General features: G+C 41.0%; 1 protein-coding gene across 4 annotated transcripts in view; it reads left to right on the forward strand.

The window, feature by feature from the left end:
* The first annotated feature begins 2,438 nt into the window (after positions 1-2,438).
* Positions 2,439-27,934, forward strand: part of wdpcp (WD repeat containing planar cell polarity effector) — a 169,878-nt gene continuing 144,382 nt past the window's right edge. For 3 of the 4 annotated variants that reach the window (XM_034184984.1, XM_034184983.1, XM_034184981.1), the window contains exon 1: positions 24,641-24,773. The gene's annotated coding sequence lies outside the window, so the exon portion shown is untranslated. Of the gene's footprint in view, positions 2,528-6,819; positions 7,018-8,986; positions 9,106-24,640; positions 24,774-27,934 lie in introns of those variants that run through there. The other variant, XM_034184980.1, reaches the window with a different exon arrangement.

Genomic DNA, 27,934 nt, shown 5'->3' on the forward strand with positions numbered 1-27,934 from the left:
AAGTTGCTGGTGGTATCAAAGTTGTTAAATGAGCTTCTGAAACTTCCTGGACTACATAATATGGTCACCACAACTTGTGCAGTATATTAGCTGCAGTGTGCAGATGTGACATCTGGAGACAAGCTGTGGTTCTGGTTTGTGGTTAGGAACAAGGAACTATAAACCAAGCCTGAAACACATGGCCCTGTGGCCTGAAACAACCAATTCACTCTCATATTCTGGAAACTCATACATTCGGTTTAACAGCTGAAGCTTGAGGCTGAATTCATCTGTTAATTTCATCAGTAGCTTCTCCACAGATGCAATTTCAACTTGTGTCAAAACACATAACAGGATAGTTTCTGACCAGTTACTGCTAACTAGCGAAGTTAGCTTGGAGCTCAACTATAGTGACTGGGTCGAGGTTACTGCAGATATTAAAATTAAATGAATGTATGTCCATGATCAAAACAACAATTATTTCAGTTTATTTGCAGAATAGAGTGTACTTTGGCAGGACAATTTTGTACATGACACGCCAGCTGACATAATAGTTGAATCCCCGGGCAGACTGCGCGGACCACATTTGTTTACCTCTCAACAGTTTCACGCTCTCTTGAACTCTCCCTTCAAAGTTCTTTTCAACTTTTGAAACATTCATGTATTCATCCCCTGACTTGTCTGAAGAACAGTGGATATAAAAGTGATAGATTATATGTGCTATACTAAAGCGTGAACTTACTTATTCACACCATCATTTTAATTTTGAGATTTTTATTTCTTTAAATTAATGATGTAGAGATTACTTTTCATTGTGAGTTTAAACCACATCATTTTGGAAATTTTAATATAAAAAGCCTGAATTTTTGTTTTGTTTTTTGATGGCCTAAAAATTTCAAACATGTAAAGACTCAAGGGGTTCACACACTTTCAAGCAGCACTGTATAACAATTGTGTGACCGCACCTCTGCTCCCAAAAGTCAATATTTTCATCAGCTAATAATGCGGGTCTAAAAGGCTTATGCCTCGAGTCAGAATTTGGAGTTACTATATGGAACAAAAGTTCTAAGTCATATAGTCTTTGCCATCACAGCGTTGTCAAGAATAGTTCACCATGACGCCTGGCTATAATTCAATTCCAGTAATCACTGAAAATGTCCAAGTACTGGAGACAAATGCTGCTGGAGTGTGGAATTTGATTTCATTTTTGGTGGAGTCCCAATTCATTTGCAAAATTGTGTTGCATATGTTGCAAAATTGAACATTTTGAACATGTGCTCATTCATTTAAAGCTTTAAATACTGATTAAAACATATTAGGATATAAAATTGCAATTTTCTTCCCCCACTTCTGGTCACATTGTGACAATTTCAAGCCCTTACTTTGTTGTTTGCGCAAAGGTTTGCCCACCAATCATCATCCAAAAATGAGCATCTACAAATGTTGCACAGATGGAATGTCTTTTTTTTTTTCTCCCCAGATGTATGAGCACATTTTATGGAGTTAAATTTGTCTCATTAATACTTACAAATGCACAGAGGGTGATTCTGCAAATATTTATGAGACAAATTTAACTCCATATGTAGCTGAGCAAAGTGATGAATGTGTGTGTTTGGTGATCCACAAATGTTGAATCACACTTCACAAACAGAATTTTCAGTTTTGCAAATAAATATTTATTTGTAAAAACCCGAACACAAGTCACAAATCAAAAATTTGTGTTTGTGGATCACAAACACAAATCAAGGGATATTTGTAAATCACCCTCTGTGCTTTTGTAAGTATTAATGAGACAAATTTAACTCTATAACATTTAACCTCCATGTTTATCAGCACAAATGGATGCTGGATTAATGAGTGACTACAGTCATGTTGGACAGTAATTTGAAAATTAGGGATTTCAACCAATCTTATTTTGGCACATGACACTAAATTTGGTAGGCGTGCATGTGCGACTGACTTCAGTAAATTAAGCTTATGCACAACTTCCTTCTCTGCATAGTTTGGAGAAGACATTTACAGGGACTAAAGCCAAAAAAAAAAAAAAAAACATCTGATTGATTTTTTTTTTTTTCAAAATCATGAGGTATTACCTTTTTATGACATCACAACCTACATGTTTTTTGATAGATTACGAACCACAATCATTTTCATAGTTTTTGCTTCCCTCATCCTAACTGACTTGATTTTAAAACTAGAACCTCAAACAGACCCAGTAATGCCCGAATTTAGACGAAGTGAAATTATGTAAATGAGTTTTCAAATAGGTTTTCGAAATTAGCGCTATTATGTGAAACGTAGTGTCCCATAGATGGCGCTAGGAAACAACATGCTTCAAATCGCTAGCTGACGTCACTCTAGGAGGATGGATATCCCGGCCGCAGTGACTTTCAGCCAATCAGGGCCCGATGCTCAGGTGGTCTTCCTCCCAATCGAGGAAGTTCGTTGTTGTTGCTTAGCGACTTGTGTGGAGCGTCTGTGGAGAGTCAGCGAACTACGAGAACGTTCTTTTTCTAAACTTTTACTCGCCGAAGACATACACAGAAAGGTAATATTAATTTGACTGAATCACGATTTAGGTAATGATTTAGGAAATAGCGTTGGCTTCACCGTTTCAAATGAAGCGAGTTAAAAATGAATATGTTCGCTCTCGTTATGCTAGTTAGCTGGAAGCAGAGCGGTTTTTTTTTTTGCATTCCCAATTCAATTTATTTATACAACCCCGAACTACAGCATAGACCAAGAGTCACAATCCTGCTCCTGGAGATCACCTCTCCTGCACGTTTCCCACAGGTGATTAGTCATTTCGTCTACATTATTTACTACAACCCCAATTCCAAAGAAGTTGGGACGTTGTGTAAAATGTAAATAAAAACATAATACAATGATTTGCAAATCCTCTTCAACCTATATTCAATTGAATACACCACAAAGACAAGATATCTAATGTTCAAACTGATAAACTTGTGCAAATATTTGCTCATTTTGAAATGGATGCCTGCAACACGTTTCAAAAAAGCTGGGACAGTGATATGTTTACCACTGTGTTACATCACCTTTCCTTCTAACAACACTCAGTAAGCGTTTTGGGAACTGAGGACACTAATTGTTGAAGCTTTGTAGGTGATGTACGACTTCAGTTATTCAACAGTCCGGGGTCCCCGTTCTCATATTTTGCTCTTCGTAATACGCCACACATTTTCAATGGGCGACAGGTCTGGACTTTAGGCAGGCCAGTCTAGTACCCCCCTCCTTTACTATGAAGCCACGCTGTTGTAACACGTGCAGAATGTGGCTTGGCATTGTCTTGCTGAAATAAGCAGTGATGTCCCTGAAAAAGACGTTGCTTGGATGGCAGCAATGTGTTGCTCCAAAACCTGGATGTACCTTTCAGCATTGATGGTGCCATCACAGCTGTGTAAGTTGTCCATGCCATGGGCACTAACACACCCCCATACCATCACAGATGCTGGCTTTTGAACTTTGCGCTGGTAACAATCTGGATGGTGTATTTCCTTTTTTGTCCAGAGGACACGATATCCATGATTTCCAAAAACAGTTTGACTCATCAGACTACAGCACACTTTTCCACTTTGCGTCTGTCCACTTCAAATGAGCTCAGGCCCAGAGAAGGCAGCGGCGTTTCTGGATGTTGTTGATGTATGGCTTTCATAGAGTTTTAACTTGCACTTGTAGATGTAGCGACGAACTGTGTTAACTGACAATGGTTTTCTGAAGTGTTCCTGAGCCCACGCGGTAAGATCCTTTACACAATGATGTCTGTTTTTAATGCAGTGCCGCCTGAGAGATCGAAGGTCACGGGCATTCAATGATTGTTTTTGGCCTTTCCGCTTACGAAAGTTCTCCAGATTCTCTGAATCTTCTGATTATATTATGGACTGTAGATGATGGAATCCCTAAATTCCTTGCAATTGAACCTTGAGAAATATTGTTCTTAAACTGTTGGACTATTTTTTTTTCACATAGTTGTTCACAAAGTGGTGATCCTCACCTCATCTTTGCTTGTGAATGGCTGAGCCTTTTGGGGATGCTCCTTTTATACCCATTAGATATAAATGGAACACCTAATTATTCCAAATAGGTGTTCTTTGAGCATTCATCAGCTTTCCCAGTCTTTTGTTGCCCCGTCCCAACTTTTTTGAAACGTGTTGGAGGCATCCATTTCAAAATGAGCAAATATTTGCACAAAAACAAAAACGTCTATCAGTTTGAACATTAAATATGTTGTCTTTGTGGTACATTCAATTGAATATAGGTTGAAGAGGATTTGCAAATCATTGTGTTCTGTTTTTATTTACATTTTACACGATGTCCCAGCCTCATTGGAAGTGGGGTTGTACCTGAGCACACATGACTTAGTTCACCTACAGCCACCACACGGTGCCTTAGTGGTTAGCACTGCTGCCTCACAGCAAATGGTAAATGGACTGCATTTATATAGAGCTTTTCCATCTGCATCAAAAGCTCAAAGTGTTTTACAATTATGCCTCACATTCACCCATCAGGCGCTCACTACACACGTGGAGCAACTATAAGGACCTTGCCCAAGGGCCCTTAGTGATTTTCTGGTCTGGTTGGGGTTTCAACCAAGGATCCTCTAGTCTGAAGTCCAACTCTTAACCGCTAGACCACCACCTCCCCTTGAACAAGGTCATGGGACCAAATTTTAAAGGCCATTTCTGAGAGCCTTGTGCATAAATTTTGCGAATTTTGTGTACATTTTGCGAACTCCACAGTTCAGTAACCTAAAGATATTTAAATTACTTTGTTATAAAACATTGAAAATCAGAAATTACTCATGTTAAAAACAACAAACCAATTACGAGGGCTGTCCATAAAGTATAGGTCCTTTTTATTTTTTTCAAAAACTATATGGATTTCATTCATATGTTTTTACGTCAGACATGCATGAACCCTCGTGCGCATGCGTGAGTTTTTCCATGCCTGTCGGTGACGTCATTCGCCTGTGAGCACTCCTTGTGGGAGGAGTCGTCCAGCCCCTCGTCGGAATTCCTTTGTCTGAGAAGTTGCTGAGAGACTGGCGCTTTGTTTGATCAAAATTTTTTCTAAACCTGTGAGACACATCGAAGTGGACATGGTTCGAAAAATTAAGCTGGTTTTCAGTGAAAATTTTAACGGCTGATGAGAGATTTTGAGGTGACACTGTTGCTTTAAGGACTTCCCACGGTGCGAGACGTCGCGCTGCGCTCTCAGGCGGCGTCATCAGCCTGTTTCAAGCTGAAAACCTCCACATTTCAGGCTCTATTGATCCAGGATGTCGTGAGAGAACAGAGAAGTTTCAGAAGAAGTCGGTTTCAGCATTTTATCCGGATATTCCACTGTTAAAGGAGATTTTTTTAATGAAAGACGTGCGGACGGGTCCGCGCGTCGGGATGCAGCCGGCGCGGAGCGGCGGCACAGGAAAAACACCTCCGTGTTGATAACCATTTGTAAAATCCAGGCGGCTTTTGATGGCTTTCAGTGGAGTGAGTATATGAGAAATTGTTTAACAGCTGGACATGTTCCAACTTGTCTTTAAGGCTTCCAACAGAGGTGTTTTTCCTGTGGCGGAGCGTCGCGGTGGCTGCGAGCCGATGCGCGGACCCGTCCGCACGTCTTTCATTAAAAAAAATCTCCTTTAACAGTGGAATATCCGGATAAAATGCTGAAACCGACTTCTTCTGAAACTTCTCTGTTCTGTCACGACGTCCTGGATCAATAGAGCCTGAAATGTGGAGGTTTTCAGCTTGAAACAGGCTGATGACGCCGCCTGAGAGCGCTGTGCGACGTCTCGCACCGTGGGAAGTCCTTAAAGCGACAGTGTTACCTCAAAATGTCTCATCAGCCGTTAAAATTTTCACTGAAAACCAGCCTAATTTTTCGAACCATGTCCACTTCGATGTGTCTCACAGGTTTAGAAAAAATTTTGATCAAACAAAGCGCCAGTCTCTCAGCAACTTCTCAGACAAAGGAATTCCGACGAGGGGCTGGACGACTCCTCCCACAAGGAGTGCTCACAGGCCAAAGACGTCACCGACAGGCGTGGAAAAACTCACGCATGCGCACGAGGGTTCAAGCATGTCTGACGTAAAAACATATGAATGAAATCCATATAGTTTTTGAAAAAAATAAAAAGGACCTATACTTTATGGACAGACCTTGTAGGGTTGTTTTTGTTTGAAGAAATACTTCAGCATTTGACTAGTAAAGTAGTTTATTATTGTTTTGACTAATCAAGCAATTAAAAAATCATTGTTGTCAATATGTGTGCCCTAGCGTATATGTATTTGGCATGTGTGGTGACAATTCATTTAAAATTAAGGTAAACACAACATATAGATAGTCTTATTTGACTATTTCGACTAGTAAGTCAGAAATTATCTTCTTGGCCCTTTCAGCTTCCCGTGTCATTGAAAGTCAGAGGATCCCCTGGGGCGCCTGAGATTGAGAGACTCTGAATAAGCTTATTCAGAATTATCAACGTCACAGAACAGAGGTGTTTGGTGATGCCGATATCTTTTTCAGGAGAAGGAAGGTTCAAGTCTTCAGAGTCCTGGTGCCTCCTATCTTACTGTATTGTTGTGAGAATTGCATGCTAACCCGTGACATAAGGTGATGACTGGATAGCTTTTGTACTAGAGTAGTTCTCTTCAGAGAGTCCTTGGATACCAGCAGAATGACTTTGTGTCAAACAAGCAGTTACTTGGGGAGGCACAGAGGAGTGTCGCTTGCATTGTGAGGGAAAATCAGCTGTGACATTTTGGCCATGTAGCACATTTCTCCATGAATGATCCAGTATGCATGTGTCTCAATGTGAAGGACCCTACCAGCTGGAGAAGACCAAAGGGACATCTGTTTCACCTTGCTGTGTCAAATAGATGATTACTTTCAAGAGGTGGGGATGAACAAATTGTCTACCAAGAGGGTTGCTATCCAGGACCCAGGGCAGTTCTGTTATTTCTTTTTGCCATTGTCATGGTGATGATGACAATGGCATCCTCCCAGACGTGACTTGAGGTACACTCTCTCTCTCGCTGTATTTCCCCCCTGTAAAATATAATGTATAAATGTTTGTGACGTGTATACATATTAAATTAGTCATTAATTTTAACACATTGTCATGTTCAGAATGGATCTGGCTTTCGGTGGCACACAAAACGTTCCATAACATACAACCCCTGGCAAAAATTATGGAATCACCGGCCTCGGAGGATGTTCATTCAGTTGTTTAATTTTGTAGAAAAAAAGCAGATCACAGACATGACACAAAACTAAAGTCATTTCAAATGGCAACTTTCTGGCTTTAAGAAACACTATAAGAAATCAAGAAAAAAAGATTGTGGCAGTCAGTAACGGTTACTTTTTTAGACCAAGCAGAGGAAAAAAATATGGAATCACTCAATTCTGAGGAAAAAATTATGGAATCACCCTGTAAATTTTCATCCCCAAAACTAACACCTGCATCATATCAGATCTGCTCGTTAGTCTGCATCTAAAAAGGAGTGAACACACCTTGGAGAGCTGTTGCACCAAGTGGACTGACATGAATCATGGCTCCAACACGAGAGATGTCAATTGAAACAAAGGAGAGGATTATCAAACTCTTAAAAGAGAGTAAATCATCACGCAATGTTGCAAAAGATGTTGGTTGTTCACAGTCAGCTGTGTCTAAACTGTGGACCAAATACAAACAACATGGGAAGGTTGTTAAAGGCAAACATACTGGTAGACCAAGGAAGACATCAAAGCGTCAAGACAGAAAACTTAAAGCAATATGTCTCAAAAATCGAAAAATGTACAACAAAACAAATGAGGAACGAATGGGAGGAAACTGGAGTCAACGTCTGTGACCGAACTGTAAGAAACCGCCTAAAGGAAATGGGATTTACATACAGAAAAGCTAAACGAAAAGCATCATTAACACCTAAACAGAAAAAAACAAGGTTACAATGGGCTAAGGAAAAGCAATTGTGGACTGTGGATGACTGGATGAAAGTCATATTCAGTGATGAATCTCGAATCTGCATTGGGCAAGGTGATGATGCTGGAACTTTTGTTTGGTGCCTTTCCAATGAGATTTATAAAGATGACTGCCTGAAGAGAACATGTAAATTTCCACAGTCATTGATGATATGGGGCTGCATGTCAGGTAAAGGCACTGGGGAGATGGCTGTCATTACATCATCAATAAATGCACAAGTTTATGTTGATATTTTGGACAGTTGAAAGGATGTTTAGGGATGATGAAATCATTTTTCAAGATGATAATGCATCTTGGCATAGAGCAAAAACTGCAAAACCATTCCTTGCAAAAAGACACATAGGGTCAATGTCATGGCATAGGGTCAATGTCAATGAGCAGATCTGATTTGATGCAGGTGTTAATTTGGGGGATGAAAATTTACAGGGTGATTCCATAATTTTTTCCTCAGAATTGAGTGATTCCATATTTTTTTCCTCTGCTTGGTCTAAAAAAGTAACCGTTACTGACTGCCACAATCTTTTTTTTCTTGATTTCTTATAGTGTTTCTTAAAGCCAGAAAGTTGCCATTTGAAATGACTTTAGTTTTGTGTCATGTCTGTGATCTGCTTTTTTTCTACAAATTAAACAACTGAATGAACATCCTCTGAGGCCGGTGATTCCATAATTTTTGCCAGGGGTTGTACATATTTACACATGCATGTTCTGACAGTATATACAAGCATACAAGATGTGTAAAAACACTTATTGCTGAACTGGGATGTTGCACAGAATGCACACACACACACATACAAAACACACTCTGAGCTTAGAAATCCTTGATAAGCGTAATGCAGTGATGAGCATCACGTATCCTCCACTGACCCTGCTCTCTGTCCTTTGTCCACTCCACCACCTCATCTTTTGTTCGGTGGTCATTTCAACTCCCTCATTTCCACCCTTTCCCTACGCTCCTCCCTTTATCTCATCCTATTCTGCTTCTCCCTTCATCACTTGTGCCTGCAGAGTCCACCTGAGTGACCCTGTTCTGGTTGCAGCTGAGAAGCAGATAGGCAGCACAGTCGCCGGTCTCACTATTGTCCTTATCTGCCTCACTTCACCGAATAGCCCTTCCTTCAGCCTGGGTGAGATAGCATAGCATTGTGCTTGAACATGTATACAAACAACACACCACCAACAGAACTGATAATCACACAAACACAACTGATAGTTATGCACATTACCTTGGCTAATATACCAAAATATCCCATAATATCCATCTGTAACTGTATGGTTGCATGTTCCTGTCTTAGATTATCTGATGAAGCTGTAGCTCAGATATAGGAGATGGTTATGTGTTGTGTTGATGAAAATACAGCACCTGCCTGTAATGCTGTTATTTGCAGTCATTTATAGTTACCATACTATAACACTAGGTGTCAGTGTATTGCTTTAGATATCACTGTTTTTGTGAATAAAGATTGGGCTGAACATAACTTCCGAAGCACTTGTTAATGTGGCAGTGGCTTGGTCAAGTCCAGAAAATCAGCAAAACAAAGAATTTTCAAACTAAATTGAACTGGGAAATTAAACTTCCTGCAGGATTGAGAGTATTATTATCATGATTAAATAATTTGGTGTTTATAGTCTGGTTTTTGTATTTATTCTTTAATCTGCAAAATATCAGAACAACACAAATGGGCAGTTACCCAGAACCATTATTTTAAAATATTTTCTTTTGAAGGAACATCTGTCAAAAAACCAAAGATATTTGATGCACAGTTGCATAAAACCAAGAAAATCATAAATTTCCCATATTTCAGAAGCTTGAGTGAATGTTAACTTTCAATTCATAAAATTGCTTCAACGATTAATTGGCAAAATAGTTCTTGCATCTTATATTTCTAATTATCAGCTCAGTAACTAATTGGATATTCATACCAGGTCAACTGTTTTGACCACCTCCACTTCTTTTGTGTTTGTCTGTCTGTCAGTTTAAAAAGAAAATGTTAATGACATAAAATACACAGTAACAGCACTGACCCTCATACTGTTGTTTTGCTTGTTTGTTGCACATTTGCTTGTGTGCAGATATTTTTTTTGCCTGCCTGTATGTCTGCACACCTGTGCAACCCTATAAATATTTGCACATGCATATATTCTTTCTTCACAAATATTCCTCTCTATCTATCTATCTATCTATCTATCTATCTATCTATCTATCTATCTATCTATCTATCTATCTATCTATCTATCTATCTATCTATCTATCTATCTATCTATCTATCTATCTATCTATCTGTCTATCTGTCTATCTGTCTCTGTCTGTCTGTCTGTCTGTCTGTGATATACACATGCACTTTTTCCCATTCATGAGCTTTGTATATTATATGTAGGTTTTTTAAATCATTTATTTGTATCCTTAACAATGAAATATGGCAGGATCAAAATTATATGAAATAATCAGAAACACCACAGATACTGAAAGATTCAATTTGTCCTCCACTCCTTGTAATTGCTTACTGAATGGAATACTATGCACAGCTAAGTGAATTTTACTCTAATTTGCATAAAGTAAAAAAATAAATGTTTAACCTTGCTCTGCGTTTTACATGCCTGCAGTCCCTCCCTAAGAACCCGTCTGCCCACAGAAAAACTTTCCACAATCCAAATGCCCAGTACAGGTGAATGGAGATGAGTGTTACTTTGCATCCACTTGGACACTTGACTTAGACTTGTGCTGTTCTTACAACTCAAAATATTTTAAACACACACATACACACGCACATGCGTGCGTACGGAAAAGTGATAACTCAAAGTGAAAAAAAAATCTAATAGCTGCTCCCTTCATCATAAATTAACCCAAATGAGATATGTAACTGTATCTCAGTTCTCTGTGATGGCACGCATGACAGGTAGGAAAAAAATGCCAAAATGTGTATGATCACATTCAATTACTGTAAAACAACATCTTAGCAAGAAAAAAACTTTATTTATTTTGTTACTGTAGTTTTCCCTCGTAGCTAATAAATTCAAGTTATACTTTGTTATTAACATATAGAATGTGCCTTTTCTAAAGCCCTGGTTTTCTTGTCAGCAGAGCAGATTTTCCAAACAAACCTTTGAGTCATTAGGAATTGGTTCTTTCCACTGAGCCTAGAGATCTGTTTGTTGTTGTTGTGTGGCTTCTTTGATATTTCTGGAACAAGGTCTGCAGGTGAATGTTTGCAGTTTAATCTCCCTGTTATTAATGTATTTTTTCTAAGTTTCCTCTCAGTTTTTCTGTTTGAAATTAGATTGAGACATCATGCTGGCTTATTGTAGAAAATAAAATTAGCAAGCATTCGGGAAATAAAATATGAGCTCATCTCAGCAAATATACTAATGTACTTCTTGGCACTGATGGTGTTCTAGTCTGTAATTAAATGCTTATGCAGGGGTATGGTCTTTTTTCTGAGCAAGCTTCATCCACTCATTCTCTGGGTGTCAGATGTTTGCATATAAACGATTTGTGTAATAACTTTGATGAAATCAAACTATATTAAGACATATGCGATGCATATTTCATATTGAGGGATTGACCGATTTCTGGAGTGAATGTGTGTTACCAGAACAGCAGATCCCGTTTACAATAGTAATATCAAGGTCCCAGCTTGTTTCAGCTGGGTGAGGAGATAATGAGTTTAGATGCCACACTATGACTAACACTTATGCAGTATGTCTTAACAGCATAGCACTTGTTCTCTTGACTGTAGCCACAAGGGGGCAATCTTCAACTGTCTATAGTCCAAATCCTCATTCCTTCTTCAGTTGACATCAAGAAACACTGAGAGGGAAAAACAAGCTGCTGTAGGATGACCAAAAATGCAGCAGCAACAGTGTCCTGGTTACACAGCCAGGTGATGCAGCAAAGTTGTATTTCACAGGGCGAAAAGTGGCTCATGTTTTTATCAGTGTAGCTGTTGTTTTCACAGTACAAGCTGGCCAACAGACTACCCCCTGAGCCACTCCACCTAGTTCACTAGTACCACCTTTCCTTAACCTATAAAAAAAAAGGCCAAATCCATCCAACTGGACTGGTGATGACAAGTTGCTGCTGATGCTGGCAGTCACACCCCTCTGCACAGCTATAATGGGCCATGGTACAACTGGGGGCCACGAAGCCTGAAACATTCCAGGTCTTTCCAAGAGGCTGCTTGCCTGTAGGTTACCAGCAACACCGCTTGTCCCTGTTTGTCTGCACTCACTAAAAGGAAAGAATGTTTCCCCACAACATGGTTGTGTGGGGATTAAGGCCCATTCTGAGTGGCCCTGGGTCGTGCAGCAGATGTTAGCCAGGATAACGCTCGTTGCCGTGCCGACAGTGAGCCAGCGGGATTGGCCCGCCAAGACGACGTTAAGCCTGTGTACATGTAAGGAAGGGGAGGGTGAGGTATGGTGGCATGAAGGGCCTGTCATATATTAAAGAGAGTAGTGGTGTGAAATTTGTCACAGTGTTCACGTTCATCTATGTAGTGTCAGAACATCAACACACATGGGCACACATAAAATACAACAGCAACATTCTAGCTAGATGCTAGTGTGTTTGGGCATGTTTTTATGGCTCGGACTATGACAAACAGATATTAGCCTTAATTAGTGTGTTAGTTATTCTGACAGACAATCTATACAATGTCAGAAAATGGTAAACACTCAGTTCAGTTCAGTTTATTTATATTGCACCAAATCACAATATAAGTCTTCCCAAGGTACTTCACAAGAGTAAGGTCTAACCCTACCAACCAGTGCCATTACAATATTTCAGATCCCAACATTCATTCTTCTGCGTGGTCAAGATTCCAAAATCAAATTAATTTCCAGTTATATAACACAGACACAAGCTGCAAATTTTGACTTTTTCTTTTTAAAGGAAGCTCAGCATATTCAGTTCAAGTCATTTATATAGCGCCAAACAACAACATAAGTCGCCCCAAGCCACTTTACATGGGTAAGGTCTAACCTCACCAACCTCTTGTAAAGTTGGTCATATTTGCGGACTTTTCTGCCAAATGTATTTGAGCCATGATCAAAATGTCATCGGAATGCGCACTGAAAAACTATTAGAATATGACAGGAGAGGAAGGAGTGAAAACGTAAAAGTGACAAATCACAGCCCTTGCAGTCTCAGTCTTTTAGTAGGTGCATGTCAGGCTCCGGGGAGGGTTCGCACCCAGGTAGAGGGCTCTGATCTAAAGCGGTTTGGTTCACCATACCCAGGGATATGTGTGAAACTTAACACCATATAACAGTGCAGGCAACAAACAGCATTTTGTTAATTGTTTAGGTCCCATGTCTGAGCACGGTTTGAAAAAATATAAACGGCTGGGCTTTTAATCAAGGAAATATGGTACCCACTTTACTCGAATTGGCGAGTGTCAGTGCTGAACTTCATTTCGCACTTCTGTTGCGGCTGGACACGTCCAGACTGCTCTGTCCGGTACATACGAGGAGTTTTTAATGAAAATGCATTGCGATCAGACAGACGTTTTGTCCGGTGTGAGCGAAAATCCGTCATGCAAAATTCATTTTATACGGTGTTAATTACATGGAAAACCATATAAAAGCATTGGGACTTTTGCTTTTGTGCAATGATTGCGAATATCCGGTTTACTTTATTCTCAGAGTAGGTCACTATTAGCTATTTACCATTCAAATGTGTAATGCTTGACATTATGGCACAATGCTACTATTGAGTATATCTGCGTGGTGCAACATTGTATAACTTTTTCTGCCTTTTCACATCGTGTAATATTTTAAAGTATGAAACGTTAATGCTTTAAAAAACAATATCTGATAGTTGCACCCTGCGATAGACCAGGGTCCTGTCAAGGGTGTACCCCACCTCTTACCCTATGTCTAGTGCATTTTGTCAGACTCAGTGGCCATACAGTAGATCTGTTATTATGTCCGCCAAGGACGTAATAAAATCATCGGTGTTTGTTTATTTGTCTGTCTGTCTGTTAGCAGGATTACGTCAAAACTACCGCACGGATTTTGACAAACGTTTCACCACAGACCATAGGCCATGGAAGACTCCATTAAATTTTGGAGGTGATCCGAATCCAGATCCGGATTCTGGATCAAGATTTCACTTTATATAGGCTTTGAAGGATTATGTAAAAACTACTTCATAGATTCTCACCAAATTTGCACCACCGATGGGCATGGGACATGGAAGACTCCACTGAATTTTGGAGGTGATCCAGATTCTGGATCAAGGTTTCCTTTTATACAGACTTTGAAGGATTACATCAAAACTACTTCACAGATTCTCACAAAATCTGCACCACAAATAGGGGCATGGAAGACTCCATTGAATTTTGGAGGTGATCCGGATCTGGAATGGCAGATGATAGAAATCTCAGATTGCTCTTGTTTTACAGTGCAGAACATGTTAAATAAATGATGTAAATGTGCAGTTGTGTCTGACATTTACATATGCTCTTGAACATGATTTTCATGGCAATAATGGGTGTTCAGTCATTTATAACCAATGTTCTGTGAAAATTATTTGAAAAAGAATTCAGAAACCGAAAAAGTTGAAAAAAAAAAAACCCCCATCTAACAACACCACAAAAAACTCCAAAAGTCCATTCAAGTGCATGAACTAAATGCATACTCCTGACATTTGATCACATCTAATTTAGCTTATCAAAAGCCACTTCTAATTGGACTTTGGCCTTGAAATTTTTTTCCAAAGTAAAAAATTTGTGGAATTGGAAACTAGTGTTGGCGGAGGTTTGTGCTGTACGAGTACAGTGCTCTAGTTTGAACTGTTGTTTTTCTTGGGGAAACAAAATGGTGCACAAAGTTTTAATTTATTTTGGGTTAACTGAAATCAACACCGTGTCAAAAATATACATATTCCCCAGTGTGATTGTAAATTAATTGGTGCTGAAAGTTACAAAATGTCTTAACTTGCCAAAGCCTCTTAACTTCCTATTGGTGATCATGGTGAGCTTCAAAAATTCTGCAGATCTGTGAAAGAGGATCATAGATTTACACCAGTCAGGAATGTCTCTTGGAGACATTTCTAAATGATTACAGATTCTAAGATCATCAGTTCAAACAACTATACAGAAGTACAATTTACTGGGAGGTGGGTCCTATTTTCTAATCTCTGGAAGAAGACCTAAAATGTCATCCTCATTTGAGAGAATATTGGTTTGGATAGTTACAAACAACCAAGGACCACCAAGTACAGACGTGCCATGGACAACAAGCTAATGGAACACCAGTGTTACTGTATATAGTTGAGTTTTATATTAACATGGACTGAGAGGCTGCCAATAACCGATCCCATACTTCAAACATCAAGATGTTAAAGCTCAAACAAAATTTTGGCTGAGCCAACAAAAAGAAACATCTGGAGGAATGTTTTATGATCAGATGAGACAAAGACTGAGTTGTTGGACTACAGTGAGTATGTTCAGAAGATTAAACGCAAGGCATTCAATTCCCCAGTACACTGTGTCAGCTGTTAAGCATGTTGGTGATATCAATAGCTGTGACTGTTTTGCTGTCAGTGGAACATGTGCATAATTCTTTAGGAATACACCAGTCCATCAACTAGATGGTTGAAACGTGTACAAAACTGGGGTTCCAACAAAACAATGACTATAAATACACATCTGTGGAATGTGGAATGGATTTAGCAGGCTAATATTACACTTTTGCAGTGACCTTCCCAAAGTCCTGGTTTGGGGGCCTGTTGAAAATGTCTGGACATTGATCAAACTTGGGTCTGTACCAAGAAGCCAATGAATGACTTGAATTTTAACAATTCTGCCAAGAAAAGCAGTCAGATATCAAACCAGAATTCTGTCAAAAGCTTGTTGATAGCTACAACAGGTGTGTAGTGAAGGTGAAACTTACAAAGGGACATTCAGTCAAATATTTAGCGTGCTATACGTGTGACTTTGATGCTTTGTTGATTTCAGAAATCCCATAAATTATAACGTGCATCAAATTCTTGATTTTTAATGTGTGTTATACAATTATTTTTGTTGTGTGGGCCGCTGAAGAGGAGGTACTGCTGGCACACCACCACCAGATGGCGCCCTGCTTGAAGTGCGGGCTTCAAGCACGAGAGGGCGTCATAGCAACCGGGAGTGACAGCTGTCACTCGTCATCAGCACCAGCTGTCACTCATCCACATCACATCACCACCACCATAAAGGTCGGACTGCAACTCCACCTCCCCGCCGAGAAATCAGCTACCAGAAGAGGTAATTTCTCTGCTGACTTAAAACTGAATAATAGTCTGAACTCTTTTGCAGCCGTTTTCCTGTAGTGGTGCCTTATCTGTGGGATTGACGTTTGGTGTGATCAGCGACGCCTTCGCTTCACACCCTAACCAGATAAGTGGTTAGACAGGAGCCGCACGAGTGTGTGATTGGAGGTGGAGGTGCTCCATCCCAAAAGAACACAGACTGTGGGATTACTGAGTGTGCGAACTCACACTCATCTATACTGTTTCTGTTCTCTGCCAGCAGTACCAGGTCTGACAGCTGGAGACGGTGGCCACCTGGGGATCCAGGACTTGGCGGCTCCGGTGTTCTTCAGATCCGTTGGCGGTGAGGGCCGTGTGGGATCCAGCTCGGTTCTGGACGGACGTCTCCTATCCTCAAGCCTGCCCACACGTCACTCAACATATAATTGTTTGTAGTACCAAAACTGTATTTGTCTGTATTCCGTTGTGCACTTCACAACATTAAATTATTACTGTTTGGCTTATCCATTGCCCGGTCATTTAACGCCCCCTGTTGTGGGTCCGTGTTCCTACATCTTCACAACAATTTTGTCACAGAAATATAAATTAAAGTCACCCAATATTATGACATTCATGTTCAGGAATGTTTCAAAAAAATCGCAGACAGATGGCTGTCATTATTTACTTGAAATTGTCAGCTTTATATAGCTTGTAGATGAGGTGTCGGTAGGTTGTTTGATGTGAAAGGTGATCCTTCTGTCTTTCAGTTAGACAAATCTAACTGCAGGGTAAATATGTTTAACATGGTTACTGCAGTACCAGTAACCATCAGGTTGAATGGAAAGAAGTTGCTGGATATGACAGGACTTGACCCAATACTATTGGAAGGGCAGTGCTATTGTCCTAAATGAGCATCAGAAATGGGTGTTGTAGAATTTCACTTTTTGTGGGCTAGACAAGAAGTCTTGACATATGTTTCTATATACATCATTCACAATTAAATTGAACTTCTCTGGGAAAAATGCTGATGTGAGGAAAATCTCAAATGTATGTGGTACAAAAAATAGCCCTTGTTTGCTGTTTGTGTGCTAGAAATGGCAGGTAATTAATTGTTTGATGGATGCCACCCTTTTGCTGGTTAGGACTATTTCAAATTTGCAATTTTCTAGTTTTTTGTTGTTGTTTTTGTTGTTGTTTTTTTACATTCTAATATATTTTTGGCAAAACATTGTTTTGAAAATGGGTTAGTTTATTGAAATTTACTATAAGGGTAAATCGAGAAAAGCTGCACAGATATGCGGCATCAGTGCTGAACTCCAGGTGCATGGAGATGCTGTTTTCTTGCCATTGAAAGCAATCTTGGCTTCCATCTGATACACAGATATCACCCCAACAGATGGGAAGAAAAGGCTTGTTGTCCCTCTGTGAAAAGGAAAGGTGGCAGACAAGTTGCTTTTTCAAGTTCATTTTTAGCAGTATTCAGGTGCACCTACTTGCCACTCAGCAACCAGAGCAGTCTGGCTTCACACGCAAGCAGTCAGGCCTTGACCACTTCCTTGCTCTGTGAGTGCTTATTGCATGCAGATGTGCTTATTGCATGCAAACATGCATATCTGAGAAGAAGCTACTTGGAAGAGTGGCAATGTGTCTTGAAAACCATTGTGAAGTCCAGTTGCTGTACTGTAAATGTTTGCTTTGCATTACATATTTGCAACCTCTGTTGGTTTTCACAAAACTGTGAATTGTGGCATGTGTTTTTGGTTCCTTTATTGTCAAATACTTGCATGAACTGGGTGTTGGGTAGTGACTGTGGTGTTCAGTACTTCATTTGTCTTTGTGAGGAAACGTTCACTGACCTTGACTTTGGAGATGATGATGTGAATTTTTTTGGAAAAAATGAATGCCCTGATTGTGGCTCATGAGAACCTGAGCAAGGCATTGGAGTGTTTGGGTTTGTGATCATCCTCAGTCAAGACTAAGATACAGGCTTTCAATGAATTCCTGGACACAGCCTTTAGAAGTATATCTTTTTGTGTTGAAAGTGTCAAAAGTGTTGAATAATTCACTCATCTCAACAGAAACATTCATGTCTCTGGGACTCTAAGTGTTTTGGTGTTAGCGATACCTTTTTTCAGACAACTGAAGATGCAAGTCTTTACTGTCCTGGTGCGTCCATTGTTGCTGTAGGGTTATGAGACTTGGACACTTACCCGTGCCATGGGATGATGACTGGAGATCTTTGGTTCTGCCAGATCCCTTTGGAGGGGGGAGGTGGCTTGGTTACTGCTGGAATGGCTTGGTGTTCAACAGATACTTAGGGAAACTCAAATGAGGTATGCGGCTTACACAGTGAGGGCACATCAGCTATGACATTATAGTCATGTGTTGCTTTTCTCCGTGCATGATCAGGTGTGCAGATCCCTAAATTTTGAAGACACCAGCAAGTGGACAAGTTCAAGGCGTCATCACCCACCTATAACCTCACTGCTGCAGATAGGTGGGTAGGGATCGAATGTCTGGATGGTTGTTGACCATTACCTAGTGTGGTTCTGTAGTGTAGATGTAGTGCTGAGCATCTTTATTAGTTGCTGTTTTAGAATTAGTATAAATTTCTGGATTATGACCATTGTTTTCAGTGAATAGAAAGTAGTACAATAAAACTTGCATATAATGGATTCAGGTGGACCAGCGAATTGTGTCCGTTGTAATCGAAATCCGTTATATGTATAAAATGGACAAAATCCATTATATGTATAAAACGGACAAAATCTGTTTTTTTTCTAAGTCCACTGTGGAGTGGTATCTTAAAATCCTAAAACCTGATTTATGCTTCTGCAATTCTGTAACTCGGTGGCCATGCAATGACGTTGACGTGCGCATGACCATTTTAACGTTCCCCCGTCGCGTCATTATGCAATTTGCCGCAGGAACAGTGGCCTTTTCTGGATTAATTTGTCCCTCAACGAGCTCCACTTCTATGTACACTCATCAACCTCCAAACCAACGATATGGTACGTTCACTTTTCCTCCATGATTTGCAGGTCATTTGTGCGTTTTTTTTTTGGTTTTTTTTAATCAAATCAGATCAAATCAATTTTATTTATATAGCGCCAAATCACAACAAACAGTTGCCCCAAGGCGCTTTATATTGTAAGGCAAAAGCCATACAATAATTACAGAAAAACCCCAATGGTCAAAACGACCCCCTATGAGCAAGCACTTGCCGACAGTGGGAAGGAAAAACTCCCTTTTAACAGGAAGAAACCTCCAGCAGAACCAGGCTCAGGGAGGGGCAGTCTTCTGCTGGGACTGGTTGGGGCTGAGGGAGAGAACCAGGAAAAAGACATGCTGTGGAGGGGAGCAGAGATCAATCACTAATGTTTAAATGCAGAGTGGTGCATACAGAGCAAAAAGAGGTGAATAAAAAGAAACAGTGTATCATGGGAACCCCCCAGCAGCATAACTAAGGGATGGTTCAGGGTCACCTGATCCAGCCCTAACTATAAGCTTTAGCAAAAAGGAAAGTTTTAAGCTTAATCTTAAAAGTAGAGAGGGTGTCTGTCTCCCTAATCCGAATTGGGAGCTGATTCCACAGGAGAGGAGCCTGAAAGCTGAAGGCTCTGCCTCCCATTCTACTCTTACAACCCTAGGAACTTAAAGTAAGCCTGCAGTCTGAGAGCGAAGCGTTCTATTAGGGTGATATGGTACTATGAGGTCCCTAAGATAAGATGGGACCTGATTATTCAAAACCTTATAAGTAAGAAGAAGAATTTTAAATTCTATTCTGGAATTAACAGGGAGCCAGTGAAGAGAAGCCAATATGGGTGAAATATGCTCTGTCCTTCTAGTCCCTGTCAGTACTCTAGCTGCAGCATTTTGAATTAACTGAAGGCTTTTCAGGGAACTTTTAGGACATCCTGATAATAATGAATTACAATAGTCCAGCCTAGAAGAAATAAATGCATGAATTAGCTTTTCAGCATCACTCTGAGACAAGACCTTTCTAATTTTAGAGATATTGCGCAAATGCAAAAAAGCAGTCCTACATATTTGCTTAATATGCGCATTGAAGGACATATCCTGATCAAAAATGACTCCAAGATTTCTCACAGTATTACTGGAGGTCAGGGTAATTCCATCCAGAGTAAGGATCTGGTTAGACACCATGTTTCTAAGATTTGTGGGGCCAAGTACAATAACTTCAGTTTTATCTGAATTTAAAAGCAGGAAATTAGAGGTCATCCATGTCTTTATGTCTGAAAGACATTCCTGCAGTTTAACTAATTGGTGTGTGTCCTCTGGCTTCATGGATAGATAAAGCTGGGTATCATCTGCGTAACAATGAAAATTTAAGCAATGCTTTCTAATACTGCCTAAGGGAAGCATGTATAAAGTGAATAAAATTGGTCCTAGCACAGAACCTTGTGGAACTCCATAATTAACCTTAGTCCGTGAAGAAGACTCCCCATTTACATGAACAAATTGTAATCTATTAGATAAATATGATAATATTATATTATAATATTTTCCTGGCTCCTTGTTGTAAAATTTGTCATATTTGCAGACTTTTCTGCAAAATGTACACCGAACAAAAATATAAATGCAACACTTTTTTGTTTTTTCTCCCATTTTTTATGAGCTGAACTCTAAAGATCTAAAACATTTTCTATATACACAAAAGACCTATTTCTCTCAAACATTGTTTGCAAATCTGTCTAAATCTGTTAGACCCCATCACACATAGTGTGAATGTGCATAAACCAGGCCAACTGAGGCTGAAATGGTAAAACTGACAATAATCGAGAAGCAGTTGGGAGAGACAGACAGAAAGCCGTGTACAACTGCCAAACGACCACGTAGAATGTGGACAGATCCAGTCCAGAAGGAGTCATGCACACCCGCACGACCGCAGCCCAAAAGTTGTTGGGCAACAGTATGAAGACACAGACTGCTGTCAGATTGCACCAAGATCATAAGTAAAGCACACAGACTGCCGGACAAATGCGCTTGAGTGTTGTCACTTAATCTCTCACAGACACAGCACGATGATGGCGATGTGATGAGCACATGTAATACACGGAGGGGCTGTGCGCCACCCTGTCCAGATGTTGTATCATGGGATATATTTATGCTGTGGTGGATGAGGCATTTGTGAGCTGATGTTGTAAGCATGTGGCGCAGCCGGGGCGAGAGGGACATCACCACAGCCTGCTGTCCCTGGCCATTGGCCGCCCTGCGCTGTGACACACACCTGGGGCCGTACTGGAGGTGCGTTTATTTATGGTATCATGGGCTGGCGAAACAGTTCCACCGTCATTCCTCCGACAGAGTTAGATGGTGAACATGTCATAATATGTGTATTACGGGGCGACATCCCATTCGTTGTGTTGCAGGCACCGCACCGAGCCTCTGACACTCACAATGATGCATTGACTTGCAGTGACAGGTGGTGCTTTCGGTTTGATTGTGCAATGTTCACGTCCACTTCACATGATGGATGCGTGCCACATACATTTTGCATATCGACATTTCCTTTGCTCTCCCTGAATGGGATCCAGTGGAGGTGCACGTATGTGGTGCGAGCAGGACATGCTGGCAGGATTTGATGTGCCCAATCCATTTCGGGGTTTCCCGACCGCGATCATATTTTTCTGAATGCTGTTATGATGGCGTACAAATATGTAGATTGCAGTGAGATTGCACTCAGGCTGCACATAGACTGCCATTCAGTGGATGTCCCACCTGCACTGCGCCACGAAACAGCCACTCGAATGGGCCCCACAATGTCTACTGCTCTGAGACTGCTGTCCAATGTTTTCAGACTGCACCTGGAGACTTTTCAAATGTGGGTCGATTCTTCATTTCTAAATGGATGGCTCTGTGAATACGAGACCGTCATGTGCTCTTTCTCTGGTTATCACAAGAGCTGGACATCAGCCATTTTCCGGCAGATTTCACTTTTAACAAGAGATTTTGTCATGGAAAGCCGCGCGGAGGCTTCGCGCATCAAGACCAGTTCGCTTTGGAAGCGAGACAAAGGAACACCTCCGTTTTGGCGTGTCAGAGGACAAGTTATTACATGTCTATCTCGGCTTTCAATGCTTACCAGTCCAGTAAGTATCAGTGAAATTGTGGAGAGCTGGGCATGTCCCAACTTGTCCTTTATCACTCCGAAATGGAGGTGTTCCTTTGTCTCGCTTCATCAGCGAATCGGTCGTGACGCGCAAAGCCTCCGCGCGGCTTTCCATGACAAAATCTCTTGTTAAAAGTGAAATCTGCTGGAAAATGGCTGATGTCCAGCTCTTGTGATAACCAGAGAAAGAGCACATGACGGTCTCGTATCCACAGAGCCATCCATTTAGAAATGGTCCGGTGGCTTGTGCCGCGTCGTCGCAGCTTGGAGTGCGGCGCGCCGAGTGTCCTTAAAGGGGTCCTTAAAGCTGTAGTAACAGACGTTATTCTCTGTGAAGCCCGTAAAATTTTCACCGAAAGAGAGATAAATTTTTCGAATGGTTTCCAGGTGCCAGTCTCTAACAGCTTCTGCAAAAATTCTGATGGAAAAAAGTCCTTTTCATTCCGCCATTTCCAGACAATGAAAATCCGACGAGGGAGCGGGACCGCTCCTTCCCAAGGCGTGCTCACAGGTGAATGACGTCACCGACAGGCGTGGAAAAACTCACGCATGTAAAAACATATGAATGAAATCCATATAGTTTTTGAAAAAAATAAAAAGGACCGTTACTTTATTGACAGACCTCGTAAAATAGTGTGGGGGAAGAACTGATTCGGTTGCAGCAATGTCACTTCTGGTTTTCTTCTGTGTCAAATCAGTCACCGGCGTGACAATTCGTGGCTGTTGACGTGTTTTACCATAGAGATACATTGTGTATTTGGGAGTGGTATTTGCTCTAGAATTCCAGATTTAAGTAATTATTTGTTTGAATTTAGTTATATTTCTGTTGTTGGGGCCTTAGCGTGGCCTTCAACTATTCCGAGGGCTTGGATAATATCGCCCGGGAGCGATATAAAACCAAATTAGCAGCAGCAGGACTGGCAACTTGTCTGTACCAATTCAAAGCTGGACAATGGAAAATTGATCCTACACAATGGCCAGATGTTCAATATCCTGATATTTATCACTTCTTCATAGACACACCAGGTATTTATGAAAGTAATGTGTATTTTTTAATCATTTATGTCTGCCCCGGGACAGGTCATGCTGCTGATTATTTTCCCCAAATGTAACGCATGATACTGGTTGATGTGATGCATAATCCTCTTGGTGTGTCATCATTATGCTTTATGAAATACTGGCCTGTGCTGAGGAGGGCCATGATGCCCAAATTTGCATTTTGTTTTTAATATCATGATTGATTTTAATGTTCTTTCTTGCTTTGTTGGTACAACTCACTGCCTCGCATTGCCCAGGCCTTTTTTCAAAAATAAAAACAGTGGCTAAAAGGTAAAACACTCGCATCTAATTAAACTGTCCGGTACTTTAACAATCCACCCAGCTCGATTATTGTCACGCCAGCCGCCATTGCTAAGCACGTTGCTAAGACCTCACAGACGGAGTTCCCGGATGTGTGACCAAGTCAATAGACCGAAAACGCATCTTGGATTTGGATCTTGGATAAGTAGTGCGTAGTGCCAAATTGGCCATTTAGTGTGCCACTCAGATTTCTGTCGGCTGTTGTCTACAACATCAAAATTGATTGAGAATCGGTGATATTCTTTAAATTTGAAGTAGAATATTTGAGTAAGTGTGAGAATAACATGCAGAATGAAGAATATTTTATTCTAGGCCATGTTTCCTGCTAATTTATTTCTCAGTCAAATTTGGGTGCAATCAAGTTGTGATCGCTGGTTTCCCCACCCATTTCAATAAATATTTTGTTGAAATTCACATCCTGAGCAGTCTTCAAAATTTACATCAACCTACATCGATGTTCGGCCCAAAGCATTGCCTTAATTACAATGACAATTTAGGTGAGTTTTACTGTATACCCTTTAGCCAGGACTCAACAGATAGTAAGAGAAAGAACTTGAGTGTAGACAAAACAAAATATTCCTTTGACCCTGCAGTGATGAAGGATGATGGACAAGTGTCAAGTGTAGTGAATAAGCGCTGAGAGTAGGTGATAGAAAGGATTTTTATTTCTGTTGGACAGGAGTGTACTGCAACAAGGGGAGAGGGGAGATATGAGTGCAGCCCCCATCTTTGAGGTCACAGCAAAGAGAACAAACCTCTTGGTCCAAGTGCTGTTGACGCCCGACCACTCCTGTGCCATGTCAACCTGTCAGAGAGAACGAGAGGCAGAGGGAGGCAGTGCCCGCTGAGAGATGTCCATAGTGTCACGGCCTTGATGAGAGGTGACGGACAGCATGTGTGTAAGTGTGTGACGGGCAAATTCACATCCTGAGCAGGATGTGACGGGCAAATAAGACTGCTGAGAAGTCTAGGGGACATTCATCGTGACCTTTTCATTTTTCCGGAGACCATCTCACTCTATGCATCTGACAGCAGCTTTAAAGAACCTCTTCTCTCTGAGCCCTTGACAGGTTTTTGTGTTTGCTTGTGCTATTGTGCATTTAGTGGTCTTTATTTTTTATGTGGGTTGTGGAAGGCTTTATCTGATCTTTTGTTTTATGTTCGTTACTGTGAGTTACATTTTTGTAAAATAAAATACCTTTTTCACAGAGGTACTGTAGATAAGAACATAACTAACTCAGGTACTATAGTACACAATACTCTAATATATTAGTGTTTTTCATATTAAAGAATACCAAATACTAGAATCACTCAGTTTCAGCTTCGCTAATCACACCAATAACTGCATAGGTGCAAACCATATATTTGAGTATTAAAAAAAAATTAATGTGTATATTTGTTGTCACGATTCCACCAGTCATCATTCACATATCTCAGGGTGCATGTGAACCCACTTTATTTATTTTTATGACACCTCCGCTTTATTAACTCTGATTCTGGTCAAGTGCTCTGGAGATGTCAGATTCTGACGCCTGGTACCTTCTATTAAAAGCTCAGACAAAATTTATGTGTCTACATACACACACACACACACACACACACACACATATATATATATATATATACACGAGGTCTATTAGATAAGAAACCGACACTTTTATTTTTTTTAACTATATGGATTTGAATGACGTGCGATTACACCAATCATGCTTGAACCCTCGTGCGCATGCGTGAGTTTTTTCACGTGTGTCGGTGACGTCATTTCCCTGTGGGCAGGCCTTGAGCGAGATGTGGTTCAGCCCTCTCGGCTGAATTCCTTTGTTTCACATGCTGCTCGAGACGGCGCACGTTGCTTTATCAAAAATTTTTCTTGTGAGGAATATCCGAGTGGACACTATTCGAGAAATTCAGCTGGTTTTCGGTGAAAAGTTTAACGGCTGATGAGAGATTATGGGGTGTTTCTGTCGCTGTAAGGACTTCCCACGGAGCGGGACGTCGCGCAGCGCTTCCAGGCGCCGTCGTCGGCCTGTTTCGACCTGAAAACTTCCTAATTTAAGGCTTAATTCACCCAGGACGTCGTGAGAGAACAGAGAAGATTCAGAAGAGGCCGGCATGAGGACTTTATGCAGACATTGCACTGTTTAAGGACATTTTTTAATGAAAGACGTGCGCGCAAATTCGCCAAGTCGTTTCCGTGACGACTCGGCGAATCTGTGTGCGCCGCGACAGGAAAAACACCTTCGTGTTGAAAACCATTTGTAAAATTCAGGCGGCTTTTGATAGCTTTCAACAAGTGGGTAACTGAGAAATTGTTTAACAGCTTGGGCATGTTCCAACTTGCCCGTTAAGGTTTCCAACGGAGGTGTTTTTCCTGTCGTGACCCCCCCGCGGTCGGGTCCAGCCCGACATGCGACTCTGCCCGCACGTTCTTTCATTGCAAAATGTCCGTTAACAATGGAATGTCCGAATAAACTCCTCATGCCGACTTCTTCTGAAAGTTCTCTATTCTCTGATGACTTACTGGGTCAACAGAGCCTGAAATGTGGAAGTTTTCAACTTGAAACGGCGAGACGCTGCCGCCTCGAAGCGCAGATCGCTGTCAGGTGCCGTGGGCCGTCCTTAAAGTGACACTACCGGACCAAAATCTCTCATCAGCCATTAAAATTTTTACCGAAAACCAGCTGAATTTATCGAATGGTGTCCACTCAGTTGTGCCTTACAGTTTTGAAAAAATTTTGATCAAACAAAGCAGCAGTCTCTGAGCCATTCCTAAACAATGAAAAATCGACGAGAGGGTGGGCGACTCCTCACTCAAAGACTGCCCACAGGCGAATGACGTAACCGACAGGCGTGAAAAAACTCTTGCATGCCCACGAGGGTTCAAGCATGTCTAATGTAATCACACGTGATTCAAATCCATATGGTTTTTGAAAAAAATAATAACGTCGGATACTTTTCCAATAGACCTTGTATATATATATGTATGTATGTATGTATGTATGTAAATGCATACATATATGTATGTGACAATTTCTCGGATAGTCACACGAGTGAAAAGCCACCGAAATCCGTCTGAATCTTATTAATGGTGGAAGAGGTGAGCATGTCACAACATGTCCTGTGAGACTTCAACACGGTGGCACTTTTGGTCCGCCATCAGCTTCGTTCCCAAGCCATTGGCATGAATTTTGCTGCAACTCTTTTCATGGCAAAATCTTCTGTCACAGTGGAATGTGCCGAAAAAGTGCTGATGTCCACCTCTTCCGCAATTTCTCGGATACACATCACACGACGGTCCCACATCACCACAGCGTTCACTTTGGAATGATCTGGTCATTTCAGCATGTTGATGGCTGACCGGAGCGTGGCGTGCTCTCCACTGTTGTGCGGCCGTCTTTAAACCGGTTGTACCGCTCCTTAATCTGTGTGATGCCCATAGCATTGTCACCGAAAGCCGTCTGAATAATCCGAATGGTTTCCACCTGGCTGTTGCCCAGTTTCTGGCAAAATTTGATGCAGTCGCGCTGCTCCAGTCGTTCCACCATTTCCTTGCAAAGAAAAAACAACGAGAGACTACACCCATCCTCACACAAAGGCTGCTTACAAGCAAATCACGCAATTGACAGGTGTGAAAAAATTCACGCATGCGCACAAAGGTTCAAGGTTGGCTCATGCAAGCACACGTGATTCAAATCCATCAGGTTTTTGAAAAAAATAAAAAGGTCTGATACTTTTCTAACAGACCTCATATATATATATATATATATATATATATATATATATCGGCTTTCAGTGCTTACCAGTCGAGTGAGTGTAAAAGAACTTGTGGAGAGCTGGACTTGTCCCAACTTGTCCTCTAACACGCAGAAACGGAGGTGTTCCTTTGTCTCGCTTCATCAGCGAATCGGTCGTGATGCACGAAGCCTCCGCGCGGCTTTCCATGACAAAATCTCTTGTTAAAAGTGAAATCTGCTGGAAAATGATGTCCAGGTCTTGTGATAACCAGAGAAAGAGCACACGACGGTCTCGTATCCACAGAGCCATCAGCTTAGAAATGATCCAGTGGTTTGTGCCGCATCGTCGCTCACAGCGCAGCGCACCAACCGTCCTTAAAGGGGTCCTTAAACCTGTAGTTAAAGTCCTTATTCTCTGTGAAGCCCATAAAATTTTCACTGAAAGCCAGATAAATTTTTCGAATGGTTTCCAGGTGCCAGTCTCTAACAGCTTCTGA

Source organism: Thalassophryne amazonica, chromosome 13 (assembly GCF_902500255.1).
Source record: "Thalassophryne amazonica chromosome 13, fThaAma1.1, whole genome shotgun sequence".
Classification (NCBI taxonomy): domain Eukaryota; kingdom Metazoa; phylum Chordata; class Actinopteri; order Batrachoidiformes; family Batrachoididae; genus Thalassophryne; species Thalassophryne amazonica.